The sequence below is a fragment of the Mustela nivalis genome, assembly GCF_964662115.1.
Source record: "Mustela nivalis genome assembly, chromosome: 18".
In the NCBI taxonomy this organism is placed as follows: domain Eukaryota; kingdom Metazoa; phylum Chordata; class Mammalia; order Carnivora; family Mustelidae; genus Mustela; species Mustela nivalis.
Window position 1 is genome coordinate 757,452 of NC_139037.1, and position 16,318 is coordinate 773,769.

Genomic DNA, 16,318 nt, shown 5'->3' on the forward strand with positions numbered 1-16,318 from the left:
CTCACGCAAAAGAAAATTCAAAACTGCTCAGCCAGCAGGTGGGCACAGACGGAGCCCAGCCTGGGGCTTCCTCCCCCGGCCGAGCACACCAGAGCCGGCAGCCCCGGCAGCTCGCGACGGCACACCCACCGCTCCCACGGGCAGCGAGGCCCCGGGGACCCCAGACAGCGCCTCTGAATGCCACCGGCCAACAGGACACCTGCCAGCCGTGAACGGCGGAACAGAAGCTGGAAGTGTTGTCCCCTCCGCGGCAGGCCCAGCAGCACAGAGGTGCTTAGGAAAGCCCAGGGCAGGCAGGGGCCAGGCTCCCCCGCTGCCTCCCTCCGGCGCAGGCTCCGTCTCCTGCGCTGCCCAGCTCCGCACGCTCTCTCCCCCAGAGAGCCACGCTTGTCTCTCCCAGAAACTTGTGTGTTATTGTTTGTTATGCGTACCAAACAGTTTTGTTCTCCGTTCTTAACAACAGATTATACACAACACTCTGTAATTACCTAACTGGACACACGCTCCAGGGCAGGGAGAGTTGCCGGAACAGGGTGATGCCTTGAACTCGAGCCGCTCAGCACGCTGGTTCTGGGGCAGCTGGGGCTCCGCACAGTCTCTGTGCAGGCCAGCCACGCCGCAGCAGGCCCCGCGGACCTCCGAAGACCCTCTCAGTGGCGGCTCCTTGCTCCAAGGTGCTGGGCAAATATTCATCAACGCCCCACAGCCCCCACCGGATGGCGAGCCCTCAGATGCGCCAGAGCCACGCCACTCCCAGATGAGGGAGGGGGTCTTCCAGAGCCGCGGTGTCCTACCCCTTCTCTGTGCCCTGTCCCGCCCCCACACAGGGTTCAGAGGTGAACTGGGGGCTGGTTCCACATCTCCGGACTTCTGCTAGCATCAAGAAACCTGACACGTGGTCAGGAATCAGTAATGCCATGAGTGCGTCGGACATGCCAGTTTCCGGAAGAAAGAGAGCTGGCGAGGGGCAAAGCAGCGTAGCCTGACGGGTTTCCTGTCCCTCACTTCCTGCAGACCCTCCTGTTCCCCTACAGACAGTGGGGAAAACAAAACAGAGTGTGCAACTAGAAAACCTGCTACCCAGCCTCTCTGGCCGGATTCTTGTCGGGGAGAGTACACTGGAGATGTCCCGGAGTGTGCGGTGGAGGGGACAGTGTCCTCTGGGGTGCTAAGGAGCAGGGCACCCCGGCAGCTAGAAAAGCTGCTTCTCCCAGCCCTCTCCTGGGAGAGGGGGTGCCCAGTCCCGGTCTCCCCGGGAGAGGGAGGGTTCCCCTCCAGGATCTCAACGCACAGGCACCTCCTGCCTCCCTCACTGGGAGAGGGAGCAAGCTGCCTGCGTCCACCGGGGCCCGAGAAGCAGCACCATCCCGAGCCAGACGGCGGCCATGAGAAGCTGGGGCCCGGCGCTGGCGACACAGAACTGGAAAACAGGGCTGCGCCCATCTTCCTCCCTTGTGGGGCCTCGGCCGACTCCACAAGCAGGGCTGGGGGTGGACGCCGCGAGAGGCGGTCACAGCAACAACCGCCAGAGAACCCAAAAGGGAAAGTCCCCTGCCCTAGACCACAAAATAACGGGAGAACTGGCGATCCAAGTCCAGGCCTGGCGGGTCCCCCCACACTCCCATTCGGCCGTAGGACAAGCAGCAAGGAGTGTCCATGATGGGGAGCTGCCCGGAGAGGCTGACACCTGAGTGACTCAAGAGGTCTTGGCAGCCAGGCTGCCCCCAGGACCGGGGGCGGGGGGGCCCTCTGGCTAGGGCACCAACTCGGCCCTCCCAAAGGGTAATTCAGTGTCACTTCCAAGATAAGACAAAACTAAAAAACCTCAGAAAATACAAGCCCTTTGCTCCCTAAGATGTACCCTCAGAAAACAGTCAGAGATGCACTGAGAGGAGGTTCACGGCAGCACTATTTATGATACTGAGAACTGGTTCTAAACCAAAGGGTCCAGATGGGGTCTATGGAGGTCAGCCAGGGAGGGCACGAGCCGGCTGCCAGGCCGTGTCCTGCAAGAGTACCAGCCACGGGCAGGTAAACCCGTGTTCGTAAGTTACAGGGGTGCAGGGGATGTCTGTGATTTCTCAGCACTTCCCCGTTTTCTCCAGTTTTTCGGAAATGAACATGTACGACCTTTGTAATCTGATTTTTTAAAAGCCTAATAAATGTCACTCGTTTCTTAAAACTGGAGATGCTTGAGCTTCAGTATTAGTATTTTCTCTCGCACAAAAAAAAAAAAAAAAAAAAAAAAAAAAATTTGCTCTGGATGGTGGATCTCCAGGCTTGTAAGTACCTGTCGCTCTCCGATTTCTCAGATGGTAGCAGCAGACACCCGGAGAGAACAGCAGCGTCCTCTTGGCTAGGACTCCTGGTTCACAGACGTTCGTGTGGCCAGTGACGTCCATCCCGCGGACACACACTAGGCACACGCACACACGCTTGCGGCCATCTGTTGGAGGGACCCGGCCAGGAGCGGGTCGCTGCAGGTACGCCCTCCTGAGAGGGGCAGCGGAGCTGCCGCTGGGGGCTGGGGCAGGAAAGGGCCTCTGAGCCAATGCGGGGACGCTGAGCTCACAGTGGGTAGTTCCCGGAGCGGATGTCCAGAAGAGGCCCTCCCAGTGCTCACCCGGAGCCTCACAACAAAAGTAACTTAATTTGGGTAAATGGCCAGAGTCCCCTGCCAAGAGGCTGCCCTAACCTATTCTCCAGCAAACATGTGGGGGCATGGGGCCCTCCCTTCAAAACAGCTTCAAGTCGCTCAGGTTTGTGACCCAGAACTCGCTCCTTCACACACAGAACAGAGCTACACCTTCATTTTAGCTTGAACAGGCACAAGTACCAACCTCTGGAGGGCAGAGGACAGGGTGTCTCCCTGGCCAACACCTCCAGGTCCAGAAAGACCAGGAGACCCCCCTCAGGAGGGCCCCACCAGCCGACCACGGGGCTCCTGTGGTCAGGGGGTCCCCGCGGCTCCCAGCGGCACGGCCTGGAGGGAATGGCCACGAAGGACGCGCCGTCAGGCCACGGGCTCTCCCTGTCGCGCTGCCCGGCCTCACCGACCCGAGCACAAAACCTGCGCGCCGGGCAGCTGGGCCAGAGGGGGACACGCGGCTCTCGGATTCCGCAGGAGCCTGGCCAGAGACGCGGCCGACCGGGCAGCCTGACCCCCGGCACCCCGCCAGGGCACGGGCGCCTCGCGGAAGCCTCCGGGACCCGGCGCGCTCCCCGCGGACTCAGACGCGGCGCCCACCCCGCCTCGGCTCTTCCCTTCGGCCTCCCCGCCCTGTCAGGACAAGGCCTGCCCCACGGCCGGGGCAGGGCGGCCCGGGGCAGGGCAGCGGCCCCGGCAGAGACCGCGTCCGGAGGGGGACACCTGCGTTCCCGAGCGGTGCGGTTCCGGCCGGGCCGGCGCACCCGACGGCGGAGCCGCCCGACCCGCAGCGCCGCGGGTAACGCGCAGCCGCCTCCCGGGGCCCGCGGCCGCAGACCGACCGCAGGAGACGCCGGACCCCGCGGCAGAACCGACGTCGCGCCGCACCGGAAGCTCCGCTCACCGGGGCCGAGGCCGCCCGCCCGCCCGCGCCCCCACGGCCCCCGGAGCCGCGCCTCGGGCGGGTCCCCGCGCTCCCCCCTGCGGCCACGCGGGCGGGCGGGACGCGGAGCCTCGCGCGGGGACACCCGGGGGCGGCTCTACCTCGGCGCGCGCCGCCTCCGCCCGCGTCTCCTCGCGCCGGTCCGCGGCCGGAACCGGAAGCTGCGCGCGCACCCACCGCGTCCGGCGCCCGAGCGCGTCCCCCGGCGCCTGCGGCCCCTCGGAGGCGGGTTCCGGGCGCGGCCGGGCCGGGCCGGGCCGGGCCGGGGGCTGCGGTGGGGTCGGCGGCCGCGTCCGCGCGAGGCCGTGTCCAGCCCGACGGCCCAGGTCCCTCCGGCGTGCGGGGTTCCCGCGAGGACGGCGCTGCCCTGGGGCCCACCCTCCGGACGCGGGGGGCAGGGAGAGGGAGGGCGGGTCGGGCCGGGGCGGAGGGCGGGAGGGCGCCCGGGGGGTCGGGGGTCGGGGGCGCAGCTGCCCCCGCGTGCGGCGGAGCGGGCTGACCCGGGCTGGCCGCGGCCGACGAGGCCGACCCGAACTGCCCACTCGCCCGCGCGGACCGGCACCGAACGCGGGCGCCCCGAGAACGCGGGCTGCGACCCGACGGCCCCGCGGCGCGGACCAGGGCGCAGAAGGCCGAGGGACTCCGGGCGCTCAGCAGGTGGACCTTTGGCACGGACCTTCCCCCCCCGACAGCAGGCCCCAGGGAGCTCCCTCGCCCTCTGGCTGCGAGGACCCAGCCAGGCCGCGGACCCGGAGCCGTCCTCAGCCCACGGGACGCGGGCCTGGTCTGCAGCTTGCGGGGCTGTGGGTTCCCGCAGACTGGAGCCCGCGGGACGCCGCCTCCGCGCTTCCCAGCCCCCGGCCCATCCCGCTCCCCCCCCCCCCCCCGAGCTAGCACCCCCGGCGCCCCGGACACCCCGGCTTCACGCCAGGGGCCTGAGAAAGCCCCGCTGCGCCCCTGCAGCCCGCTCCCGTGGACGCCGGAGTCAGATCCCAGCATCCGTCCGCTCCCACGCCTCGCGGGGACCCCTCCGGACAGGTGGGCGCGCCCATCCCGGGGGAAGGTGACCCCGGCAGGTTATCTGGTGCCTGTGCGCCTTTGAGAGATCGGAACAAGGGAGGGAGAGTTTGCGCGTAGAGAGGGACAGTCACACAGGAAAGGGATCCGGAGAAAGGGTGACCGTACAGAGAACACGGGAAGACACAGCGGAGGCAGAGATCATGGTATCCTGGAGGGCCGTTCCGCAGCACTTACAGACACAGCCGTGGACACATCTACAAGGTGTCCACTCCCTGCGAACGTTGACCTAACCAAGTCTGTGGCCGAGCCTCCGAAGGAGGGATGGGATACAGGAAGGAGAGAGAGTGCGGTGTGTCCACCACAGCAGCCACAGGGACGGGCCGGGGGTGGAGGCGGTGCAGGAGGGAAGCAGCACCACCTCTGTGGGCAGAAAGGGGAGGGGGGTCCCTCCAACCGGGTGTAGCTGTGATAAAATCTTTTTTTTTTTCCACTATAAAATCATCTTAAAGGGGGGTGGGAACAAGGAAGCACGTCATGTAAATTTGCTGGCTCTGAGCCAGCGGGAGCACCTGCCCAGCATGGCCACGGGGGCTGTGTTCCTGCCTCTGGACCCCAAGTGCACCAAGAGGACCCCCGAAGGAGGGTGTCCACCAGGCACAGTAAATCCTCATGGCCCCTCAGTGTTTCCACGGCCTCCCCTTGGCCTTGAAGCAGTTCACAAGGCCAGGTGTGCAGATGCCCCCGTGTCCCCGGGCACATTCCAGACACAGACATAGAGCCCCGCCCTCCTGTAGCTCAGGGCTTGCAGATCGGCGAGGTGGGGTGTGCAGGGGGTGAGCGGTGAGTACACGGACACGTGAACAAGCCATATGCCACATGAGGTCATGGACTGACTGTATCCTCCCCGGCCCCCGAGTTCCTGTGTTCAAACTGTCCCTTATGTTAAGAAGTGGGGTCTTGGCAAGGCAGTTAGGGTAGATGAGGGGGTGAGGCAGAGCCCCTGGTGAGTCCCAGGAGAGCATGCCTCCTCTCTGCTCTCTGCTTCGCAAGGACACAGCAGGTGATGAGTCCCGGCCAGGACACCGGCTCTCAGCAGACGCTGGGCTTGGACCGGCGTGGCTGCGTGACCATCTGGCAAGGGCTGTACTGTCCCCGTCTCGCAGATGAGGAAACAGGCTCAGAGAAGTCACGGTGCTCGTCCACACTCATGAGCCTACCATGCGCCAGAGCCGGGATTTCCAACACAGAACCCACCCACGTGCCGCACTCCTCCCCCGGCCGCTGCATGCCTTCCACCTTGCCGCGCAGAGGCTGACAGCCAGCCAGACACACGTGTCCCTTCGCTTCAGACCAGACTCCGTCCCACATGCCGCCACACCAACTTCCTCCGTAAAGAAGGAGTCCTCTCCACGAGCTGCGTCCTTGGAGCTGTTCACGGCCGCGCCACCCCCGATGGCCGCAAACCAGGAGACACCCCACATGGCCCACGGCGGGCCTGGCGAGTTCAGGGAGCAGAGTAACGAGACACTGTGTCACCATGAAACGGGTAAGAGGAAAGCCATGCAGAATCCTAGAATTGCCTACAACAGTCTGTGGGTGAATAAAAATAGCGTGAAAATACTTTCTGGGCGCCCGGATGGCTTTGTCAGTTAAGGACCGACTCTTGATTCTGGCTCAGGTCGTGATCTCGGGGTTGTGGGATCGAGCCCCGAGTCAGGCTCCGGGCTCAGTGCAGTCCGCTCGGGAAGCTCTCCCCGCCCCACACCCTCCTCCTGCTCATGTGCACTCTCTTTCTAAATCAAATCTTTTTAAAAAAAGAACATTGAAGGAGTAGAACACAAAATGGCACGTGTAGTAGGATGTCCCACAGTTGTGTGGCCTGAGTGCAGGACGGCGTGAGAAACGGCGTCTCCCGACGGGGTGAGCTCCTGCAGGGCCCCGCGCCGCCCCGGAGCTCACACGTGCTCCCGCACCTGGAGTCCTGCAGCTGGCAGGCCCGCGTCAGCCCGGGGAGGCGAGCCCCTCCCTCTCCTGAAGCCCCTAAGAGGGAGGTCCCACCTGTCCCAAACCTGGGCTACCGGTAGATCTGATCCTGGGAGGAGGGTGCCCTGGGGAGGGCGTCTTCGGTGGGCAGGGCCTCCGTGGGCAGTGTGGTGCTGGCCTGCCCAGGCGGCTCCTGGGTCTCAGACCCCCCGCCCCCTGAGAGAGCAGATCATGACTGGCCCAAACCAGTCACAGCGGGTTCATTCTCCCTGTCGAGACTCTGGTCCAAGCCTGGGGATGTTGTTCTCACCCACAAAAATGAGATGCACTGCGAGAAGCAGCTGCAAGCCGTCTGTGGCAGACGTGGTGTCTGTGATGTCTGGAGCCACCGCAGCCATTCTGTGGCCATGAGAAGCACCACCCCAAGAGCGAGCCAACAGCCTGACAGCCTGAGTCCTGGGACATGCAGAGCCAGGGCACCTGGTATGTCAGGAGCTGTCCTGCCCCTGAACTTGCGCAGCTTTAGCCACTCTGAGTTTAGTTTTCTGTTATTCACACTCGAAGTTACCTGAAGGTGCAGGGGAGGAAAGTTGACACGTGGACACTCCGTCAACTAACCACCATCCTTGCTGAGTGGGGACCAGGGAGGAGAAGTAAGGAGGGCCATGCTGCTGGGGTTCAAACCTGAGGCCCGACAACACCCCCCAGCACTGTGAGTACGGACTGTGGGGCTCCCCAGATGTAGGGTTTGGAGGCTGGGGAGGCTCTTGCCCGCGGCAGGTGGACCCTGTGTTCAGATGAACTCTTTCCCGAGCCATCCTTGCCCTGCGGTGCCTTAAAGTGGGAGCTGGAGCCCAGTGGAGGCCACAGCCCTGGGCCCTCAGTGGCTTCTGTATGCTGTTGGGAAACTCGCTTCCCCCGAGACAGCCCTTGATGAGGCAGCCAGGAGGACCGGTTCCATGGCCTCATCCTTTAGGACCTTCTGTGACTAGCTAAGTGCACGCACACCACTTCTCTTGCTCTGGTGGTAAACTCATATCAACCAGCCGGGGCTCGGGGACGAGCAGGATGGCGGTGACCCCTCTTTCCGGCTGGGTCGGTGAAGGTGCTCCAGAAGGCTGGTCTCTGCATGGGTGCATGGGGGTGAGCCCTGTCCAGTGCACCGAGGGCCCGTGTGGAACAAGAAGGTGGAGGAGGTGAATCTACTCACCGTGGGAGCGGCGACATCCACTGGCCCCGGCCTGCAGACGGCGAGGCTGCGGGGTCTTGGCCTCTGGCCTCGCCCACCTCTGCGGCTCGGGCAAACAGGCTGAGGGCTGTCGCGGCTTGACGATTGCAGGCGGCAGTTCCAGGGAGAAGTGTCCTGGTGCACACACCCCTCCCACGGGCCCCGACCCCCTGGAGAAGCCAGGACACCCTGCTAACCGCAGCGGCTGTCCTGGGAGAAGGCGTGCACACAGGCCCTTCCAGGGCTGGGTGAGGTGAGGAGGTGAGGTCAGGGGCCACTGGAAGAGAACTTAGGAGCAGACTTCAACATGGTGTGCAAGAGGACGGGGGTGTTCACAGAGCAAGCAAGGCTAGACTAGACACGTGTTCAGTGAGGGCACCTGTCCTGCTCGTCCGTCCTCCGGTCTCTCTCACAGAGGGCGCGCCAGCATCTCCCTGCAGGTCTCTGCCCGGCAGAAGGAGCTTACCCAGGAGTTGGGTTGCCAAGGGACTCTGCTGAAGCAGAGGTGGGGTGTGCACAGGGGGCCTATGAGACGGGTGAGACCAAGAAGCTTCGAGATGGTCACTTCGATCCTTCATTGTCCCTTGTTCCTTTTTTCTTGCTCCACTGGGCTTCTGAGGACGTCTGCGAAGTACGCTAGCCAGGTCTGCAGGTGGACTGTCCTTAGGCCCGGCCTCTTAACAGCGGACGCCCCGGTTTCCCCATTGTTTAGGAGGACTCCCCCTGAGAGCAGATCAGAGACGGTGCGTGACCTGCCCGGACGCACAGAACTTGGGCCTGCCTCCGGGAAGACACACAGTAGGCCTGGTCGCGTGGAGCCGGGCGCCCGCGCAGCAGAGCTGGCTGGTGCCACAGGGTGGGCGCTGCAGGGCTCCTGGACGGCGGAGTGGAAGCAGCTGTGCCAGACGACACACCTGGACAGCTGGACACCTGCATGGCCCTTTCTCCTGCTGTCAGACAGGAGCCACGAGCTCCGGAGGGGTGGAGCTGAGAGTCTACTCCTCACGCCATAGTTCCTGGGTCCAGGAGGGTCTCAGGCTGCCCGGAGTGGTGCTGTGGGGCCAACGGATGGGGACATGGCGTGGGCTTCAGGGTCAACCCTGGTTTTCAGAGCCCATTCGCTGTCAGGAAGCTTCCCAGTTGTTCCAGAGCCCGGCCCCGCCTAACCTAGGCTCACACTCACATCCTGGACTCAGCATTGGCCCTGTCTGGCCCCTTGGGAGGCCCAGCGGATGCCCCTGTGGGGCCTGGCTTCACAGTCCCCGTCCTGGGCCTGGCCTTGGCCTCTCTCCTGGTTGTCTCTGCTGTTCTTCGAAGCAGCGACTGCGGAGTTCAGGCCGCTCTCCGCTCAACCCCCGTTTCCAGACCCGGAGCAGGTCCTTGGAAGATGTCCGCCACGTTCCATCCAGGTTTACCCGAGCCGTCTCAGCAAAGCGAGGAGACCCTGGGCCCTGAGCCGGCCCCTCCCTGGCCCCGGCCTTCCCACAGCCATGGGCTGTTGTAGTGACCAGAAGCCGCTGTCAGAGGCTGGCGGGTGCAGAGGCTGCCCCACGCTGGGCTTCTGTCCGTCGGCCCGGAGCCTGGGGCTTCCTTAGCCCGCTCTGTCCGTGCAGGGCCCCCGCAAAGCCCATTGCCGGCAACTCTTCGCCCAGCCTTGAGTTTTCCGTTTCAGCAGTCCCGGAGCACAGGTGCGCCGGCCAGAGGCGTGTCTGACTCCACAAAACAGGCATCTGAGCAGGCTCTGCCCCGAGCCCCAGGCCGTTCAGGAGTAGGTGCGGGGCCGGCCAGCCCAGGGCGCTGTGCCGTACTCTCCCTGCCGCCCCTGGACCCTCTGCCTCGGTCACCCTTTCCCGAGTGCAGCAGGTGGGATTGGATGGTCCCGTCCCCTCCCAGGGTCCTTCCTGTGCAAGACTCTGTCCTGTCTCTCTGGAACCTCTGCCCCTAGGTCCCTGCGCTTGGGAGAGAGTTTGGAGGCCAACCACCACCTGCCACCCTTTGTCGCCACAGCCCCAGGGTCAGGCTGGTCCATGGCCCCACATAATGGCAGCCACAGAGGCTGCACGCAGAGACAGCTGTGCCCTTGGGGAACTGGGCAGGGCACAGGAAGCACGAGGTGGCAATGATACAGTGACAACAGTGACATGGTAGAACACTGAGCCCTCAGCCTGGGACAGCAGGGGCCAAGTGACTCTACAAAACCATCCCGTGGGGATTTCTCAAGCCCACAGAAGGGCCTTGATCTCTCTCCTTTTACAGCCAGGGTGAGTGGCATGGGGAGGACACTTGGAGTGGACAGCAGGCAGATGCTTCTGGTAAGGGGACATGCAGGCCCCACTGCAGTACAGTACGGACAGGCCCCTGACGCTCTGAGTCCCTGCACTACCGCTGCCTGGCTGTAGGTCTTCAAGCAAGCTATTCGCTCTCTCATTATGCCTCACTGTCCTCTGTAATCATAGATGATCAGTAGCTAATATGAGAGTTAAATGAGTTAATATGTACAGACTGCTGCCAGCCATGGAGTAGGTGCTGTTAGATATCAGCACCACCACCACCACTGCACGACCTCGGGTGAACTGCTGAACCTCCCAGTGCCTCAGCTTCCTCACCTACGTGTGGAGGTAGGATCGCGTTGGCTCCCAGAAGCCTGTGAGGATTCGAGTGCTAGCACGCGCCCGTGATACGCCAGTGCACACTGGCACGGGCCAGGCACGGGCATAATGTCTCATTTCATCTCAGGGACTGAGGAGGCACCTACTTTACAGATGGGAAAACTAAATTGGGGAGCACAGGGTCCCGCCGAGGCCTTAGGGTCAGTAGTGGTGGAGCTGGGAGAACCACCGGGGACTGACCAGAGCCGGCCTCTGTTCACGTGCCTTCCCTGACCTTCTCCCGAGTCCTCCCCTGTGACCCTGATGACAACTGTGCTGGCAGGGCTGGTCTGGTTGGGGTCTGGGCATCGGGACTTCCCTGGGCTCCCCAGGGCGACTCCAGTTCAGCAGCCAGGCCTGAGCGCCTCCGCATGAGCTCCGCGTTGGCACTAGGACCACCCGGACCCCTCTTTGTGATCCCTTGCTGATCGCCCATGAGTGGCTGGCGCTTTGGGCTTGGGCGGCGGGCTGTTCCTGTGTGGGCGGTGCCCTGGCGGACCGGCGTGGGCCTCCAGCTCCGGTGGGGAGATGAGAGGCAGCGCGAGCACGGTGGGGCCCGGCTCCTCTGGCCAACACACTCGGCCAACAAGGGCCACAGCTGTGGGGCAGTGCTGAGCACCTGTGCTCGGGGCCCAGGCTGCCCGCCCCACGTCCGCCTATGTGTGGCCACACGCAGCCCTGCTGGGAATTGCGGCACTGGGGACGCACACCAGACGACAGCCCTCCACAGAGGCTACAGCCCCGGGGCCTGGCCCAGCCGCGCCATCATGGGCCTGGTCTGGCTCATCCCCAGGGCTTCCCCAGCGGCTGTCCCCTCCCCAACCCCTCATCTTACTTTAGCCACAGGGATCACGGGGACACCCTCCTCCCAAAAGCCAGACACAATTCTGCCCCCGGGGCAGGTCTGTCCGGAACACGGGGTGGGCGTCTCAGACTGGCGTCTGCCGACGCTGGTGGGTGGGGTGTCCAGCCACACCCGCAGCGGACGCTCCCTCCACCTACGGACAGCGGGGTCAGGCCCGAGCTGCACGTCCGGTCAGACCCGGCTTAGAGGCGATTCTTCTGACCAGCACCATGAGCACGGTTCCTGGAAAGGTTATTTATTTATTTTTGCGAGGAAGGGAGAAACGGAAGGAGCGCGAGAGCACGAGCTGGGGTGCGGCAGGCAGAGGGAGGGGGAAGCAGGCTCCCTGTGAGCAGACGGCCTGCATGCGGGACTTGATCCCAGGACCCTGAGATCATGACCTGAGCCAAGGGCAGACGCTCAAAGGACTGAGCCACCCGGGCGCCCAATGATCAGATTTTTCAATGTGACTCTCTTTGGGTAAGGTGTGACCCCCACCCCCACTTCCCTCCTCGGTCTGCACCACCTGCTGCACCCCTGCTTCCCGGTCACTGCTCCTTGTCCTTGGCTGGAGACATGGGGACGGTGGCCAGGGGTGGGGGACGGGCTGGCCTCCTGTCACCCACCTCTTCCCCACCCAGGCGACCCCACAGACAGGACAAACACTTCAAGATGCATGGACACAGTCCCATGAAAAGGGACCTGTCCGTGGTTACACCCGAGGCTGTGTAAGAGCCACAGGGGGCGAACAGGGTGAGGGGCTCCCCACGACAGGGGCTATGGGGTAATTCCTGGAGAAGTGCAGACCAGCAGGGATGTCCCCAGAAGACGCTGATGTGGGGGAGCAGCTCTAAGCCCGTCCAGCGAGCCACCAAGGGGGAGTGGCACATGGGCCGGCTGGGGCACCTTTCTGACAAGCCCTGGGGCCCAGCCCTGCAGGATGCCCTGGTGAGGCCACCTGAGTCCACGCCGGTGCCCGGGCAGGAGACCAGCCCCCGTGCCAGTCCTGAAAAACCCACCTGTGGCCTGCACAGCCTGCAATTTCACTTCCCAGTTCTGGGGGGAGCAGAACACCTCGGCGCCCACACCCTGCACACACGGGCTCCTGTGCAGAGGCCGCCGGCGCCCCGCTGGCACGGCTGGGACTGCCCCTCCGGGCTACAGGCAGAGCAGGCCCTCCCTCCCCAGGTCGAGGACGGGCAGCACAGCCACCACAGGCACATGAGGCCGTCCTAGGAAGCCACCACCCACCTCCCCGGCCACAGGGCAGGGTCAGCGTGTGCAGAGCAAAGCAAGTGAGTCCTAGGAGCATGCCTTCAAGTTCACAGACATTTCCAGAAGCAGGGCAGAGCGGCCTGGCTGGAGGCTGAGCCCTCTCATGGGATGCGGCCCGGCCACCCCCAGGGCAGTTACTGCACGCCCCCCCAGTCTCCAGGCCTCCCTGGGCTTCCTAGGGAGGGGTGCAGAGCCCAGAGGGAAACCCCTTCTGTGGGTTGCAAGGCCTGGTCCTAGTCAGGTGTGGCCTGGGATCTGCAGGGGGCCCCCGGACAAGCCCTCGCCCTCTCAGGGGGGCCGGGGACGATGCTCGGAGGGCGGCAGGGGCAGCTCCCCGCAGGCTGGGTGCCTCGGGCCTGGAGTCACCAGGGGCAGTGGTGGGACCTCTGGGGTCAAGCTGTACCTCTGATGGCCCCACAGGCTCAGGGGCTCCCAGAGCTGAGTGTCCACCCAGAGGTCAACATCCACCCATGAGGTCAACGTGCCCAGGCCTTGGTACCGCAAACCCGCAGGGCAGTGGCCCAAGCCCAGGGCACCTGGAGTGGGGGGGGGGGGGGGCTCTTGCATTTGCTCCACCCACAAAGGGGCGTGGCCGGAGGGCTCTGAGGCCGTGGTCTTAGGATTGAGTCGTGATGCCCCTGCTGGAAGCCTGGGGCTCGCACTAGGAGGTGTGCAGAGCTTTCAGGGCCACGCGTAGCAGACACAGAGAACATTCCCACTGGATGAAAGTTCCTCCTTGAACCACCGCAGGCCCCCCCCGAGGGAGTTCACTCGGAGGGGACAGAAGGGAGAGCCTCCCCCCCGACTGTGCAGGGCAGGAAGGAACGGGGACGGGCACCGGCTCCGTCTCAGCCGTGCCGTCTGCGTGAGGGACCTCCAGTCCCAGCCAGCTGCAGAGACAGACAGATGCGGACAGTGGGCAGCAGGTCACGGGCTCTGATCACCACCAGCCCAGACGAGCCCCACCCCGCCCGGAGCCCAGCTAGGGCCAGGAAGGTCCAGCAGGACTCTTGGGGCCGGAGAGGCCCTGCCTTCCGGCCATTGGCTGCTCCCCACCCCCACCCCAACCGGCAGCGGAGTGGACAGGGCTGGGCTGTGGTCACTTGCAGAGCTCGGGCCCAGGTGCAGCCAGGAACGTGGGTCCTTTGACACAGCCGCAGGAGGGCCTGCGACCCAGGGCAGCCCTGTACTCCTCCCCCACCTAGGCCCCTTGCTGAGGAGATGGGTCAGAGCTGGGGCCATGGGTGCCCCCGGTGACATGTGATCCCAGCCCGTGGACCACTGTCCCTAGGTCTCATGATCTAGGGTAGGGGGGCCCGGGCGAGTCACGAGCTCGGCCTGAATGAAGGTCAGCCTCTGTTTCCGGGGCCCCACTGGGTGTCTAACGGGGGGAACTCCCGTGACCCGAGCGGGCCCGTCCCCCATCTCCCTTCCTCTTTCTCTGGCCCGGGCCTGGGCGGGCCGGACCACACCTGGGGCCACGGTGCCGACGCCTGGCCTTTCTCAGCCTCTTCCTGCCCAGTCTTCCCTCTGGAGGCTCCATGGATGCCCGGCATTGCCCCCCAAGAAGGGACTTGGGGTGAGGACCCCTCAGACACCCAGTACTCATGGTGCAGAAGGGGAGACTGAGGCCCAGAGCAGGGACAACACCTGCCTCCAGCCACATGGCCGGGGAGTAGCCCCATGATGACCCACCAATCTTCAGACAGTGCTGGGCTTCGGGGACCCGTCCTCCTCAGGTGTGTGGAGCTGACCCTTTACGCCGGGGGTCCTGGCACTGTCCTCGGGTCGCCACACAGCTGTGATGGACCGAAGACACCCCAGGCCGGGCCCCCAGCGCGTCCCCCGCAGAAACACCCGTCTCCACCCTGCACGGACCACAGCCCTCCACGTGGCGGGACGTCAGACGACCGCATCCGATGACCTCAGCAGAAAGCAGCGCCGTCCCTCTGGGGCGCCTGGCCTCTGAGGGGATACCCGCAGGCCAGCCTGTCACAGCTTCTCTTCAGGGCACGGGAGTCCCTACAGACGTCCTCAGACCCTGGCATGTGTGTGCGCTCCAGACCCTCCCTCTCTCTAGCGCCTGCCGAGCTCAGCGCCCCCTGGACCGGTTACAGACCAGCTCCGGCCACAAACCAGGGCCGCTCTGTGATGGCCACACACATGGGGCACTTTTGTCCTTCTGGTCCCACCCATCTGTGTCCATAGCACTCTCTGGGGCCCTTTCTCCCCTGCTCGCCCATGAGCCACGAGCCCGCCAGGCTCCAAGCCTGCCCCTGGGTGGGAGATGGGTGTGGGGGGCTGCAAAAGGTGGCTGAGTCCCGTGTCTCAGCTGTGGCTACGGATCCATTTCTGAATGCGTATGTCAAAACTTAAACCCTACAGCATTACCAAGCGTATTTTATCGTATGTCAGTCGCAGCTCAGGAAAGCTAGTAAGAAATGGTGTTAGCACCCCCAGGGGAGCAAACCTACGGAGCCAAGCCAGAAGGCCACGAGAACCTCAGGACAGAAGGTGGAGAGTGTGTGGGCAGCAGGCAGGCCCCATACGGGTGGCCGACGTTCCCCCAAAGAGCTGAGGACGGTGGGACAGGGCAGCACGCACGGGAGGAAGGGAAGGCTTCTCAGGTAAAGAGGAACCCGCTCAGAGAACGAAAAACAACTCAGGTAATTCAGGGGAAACTATCTCAGATGTGGAGGATGAAGAAAGGATTCTATCAATTCTCTAGGCAGAGAAACACTTTAAATGCTACACGAAATTTGTCGTGCCCTTAACATGAGTTCCGGAAACAGTAGGGCGGTGTTCGGTTTTGAGAGAAAAGGGCTCGATTCCAAGGTTTTACAACAAATGAGAAAGTCAGAAACCATGCCGTCGGGGAGCTGGACCCTGACAGGTGACGAACCGGGGGCAGATCCCACCCGAACGAGGGACGGGTTACTGAGCACAGTCTGAGAGCGAAAGCTCCAACCCAGAAGCAAATCCAAACAATCACTCTGATGGGGTTAAAACACAGGACGCCGTGGCCATGAACAATGTTCTTGAAGATTTTATCTTGAAGTCATCTCTACCCCCAACGTGGAGCTCGGACGCACACCGCGGGACCAAGAGCCGCACATCCCACTGACTGAGCCGCCAGCGCCCCCGGAGCCACGAACGATTTCACAAAAGAGAATTCAATGTGCTAAAAGAACAGCATCGGCCAAGTGAGTCTTCCTTTTCCTAAGATCCCCCCCAAAATCCAGCAGGCCGGCCTCAGGAGGGCGGAGGGGCAGGAGCCATGTGGGTTGGGGGACTTGCTGTGGTGGCTGGGGGGGACCCGTCCCTGGGGCAGCTCGTTGGAGCTACGGGACAGCAGATGCGTCTTCTGCGGTCAGCAGACTGCGGGGAGCGTCCCCCCGGCCGCTCGGGGCAGACGCGGCAAACACGGCGGAGCAAGACGGAACCAGAAGGGCCAGCGCCCACGACACAGGGGACAACGCGCTCATCACCGGCCGGTGGGACAGTGACTATAAATACATCTAACTCCTTTTCAAAGACAAAGACTCTCAGGTTTGCTAAAAAAAAAAAAGAAAAAAGAAAAAAAAGAAAATTGAACTCAGATCTGTAAGAAAAGGTCTAAGAGAAAGCAAACCAGAACGTTAACATTCAAGCTGGGTAAGACGGGCCGGGACACAGACAGCAGAGGAGACGCAGCTTCGGGGTAGAAGCGGATCCCACACACAGGGCTATA

At 63.5% G+C, this 16,318-nt stretch overlaps 1 protein-coding gene across 7 annotated transcripts in view; it reads right to left on the minus strand.

Annotated features, from left to right (window-relative positions):
- ACSF3 (acyl-CoA synthetase family member 3) overlaps positions 1-3,749 on the minus strand; it is a 48,613-nt gene extending 44,864 nt beyond the window's left edge. For 2 of the 7 annotated variants that reach the window (XR_014305707.1, XM_082711479.1), the window contains exon 1: positions 3,692-3,742. The gene's annotated coding sequence lies outside the window, so the exon portion shown is untranslated. Of the gene's footprint in view, positions 1-488; positions 3,217-3,551 lie in introns of those variants that run through there. The other 5 variants (XM_082711481.1, XM_082711482.1, XM_082711480.1 and 2 more) reach the window with 5 other exon arrangements.
- Positions 3,750-16,318: the final 12,569 nt, after the last annotated feature.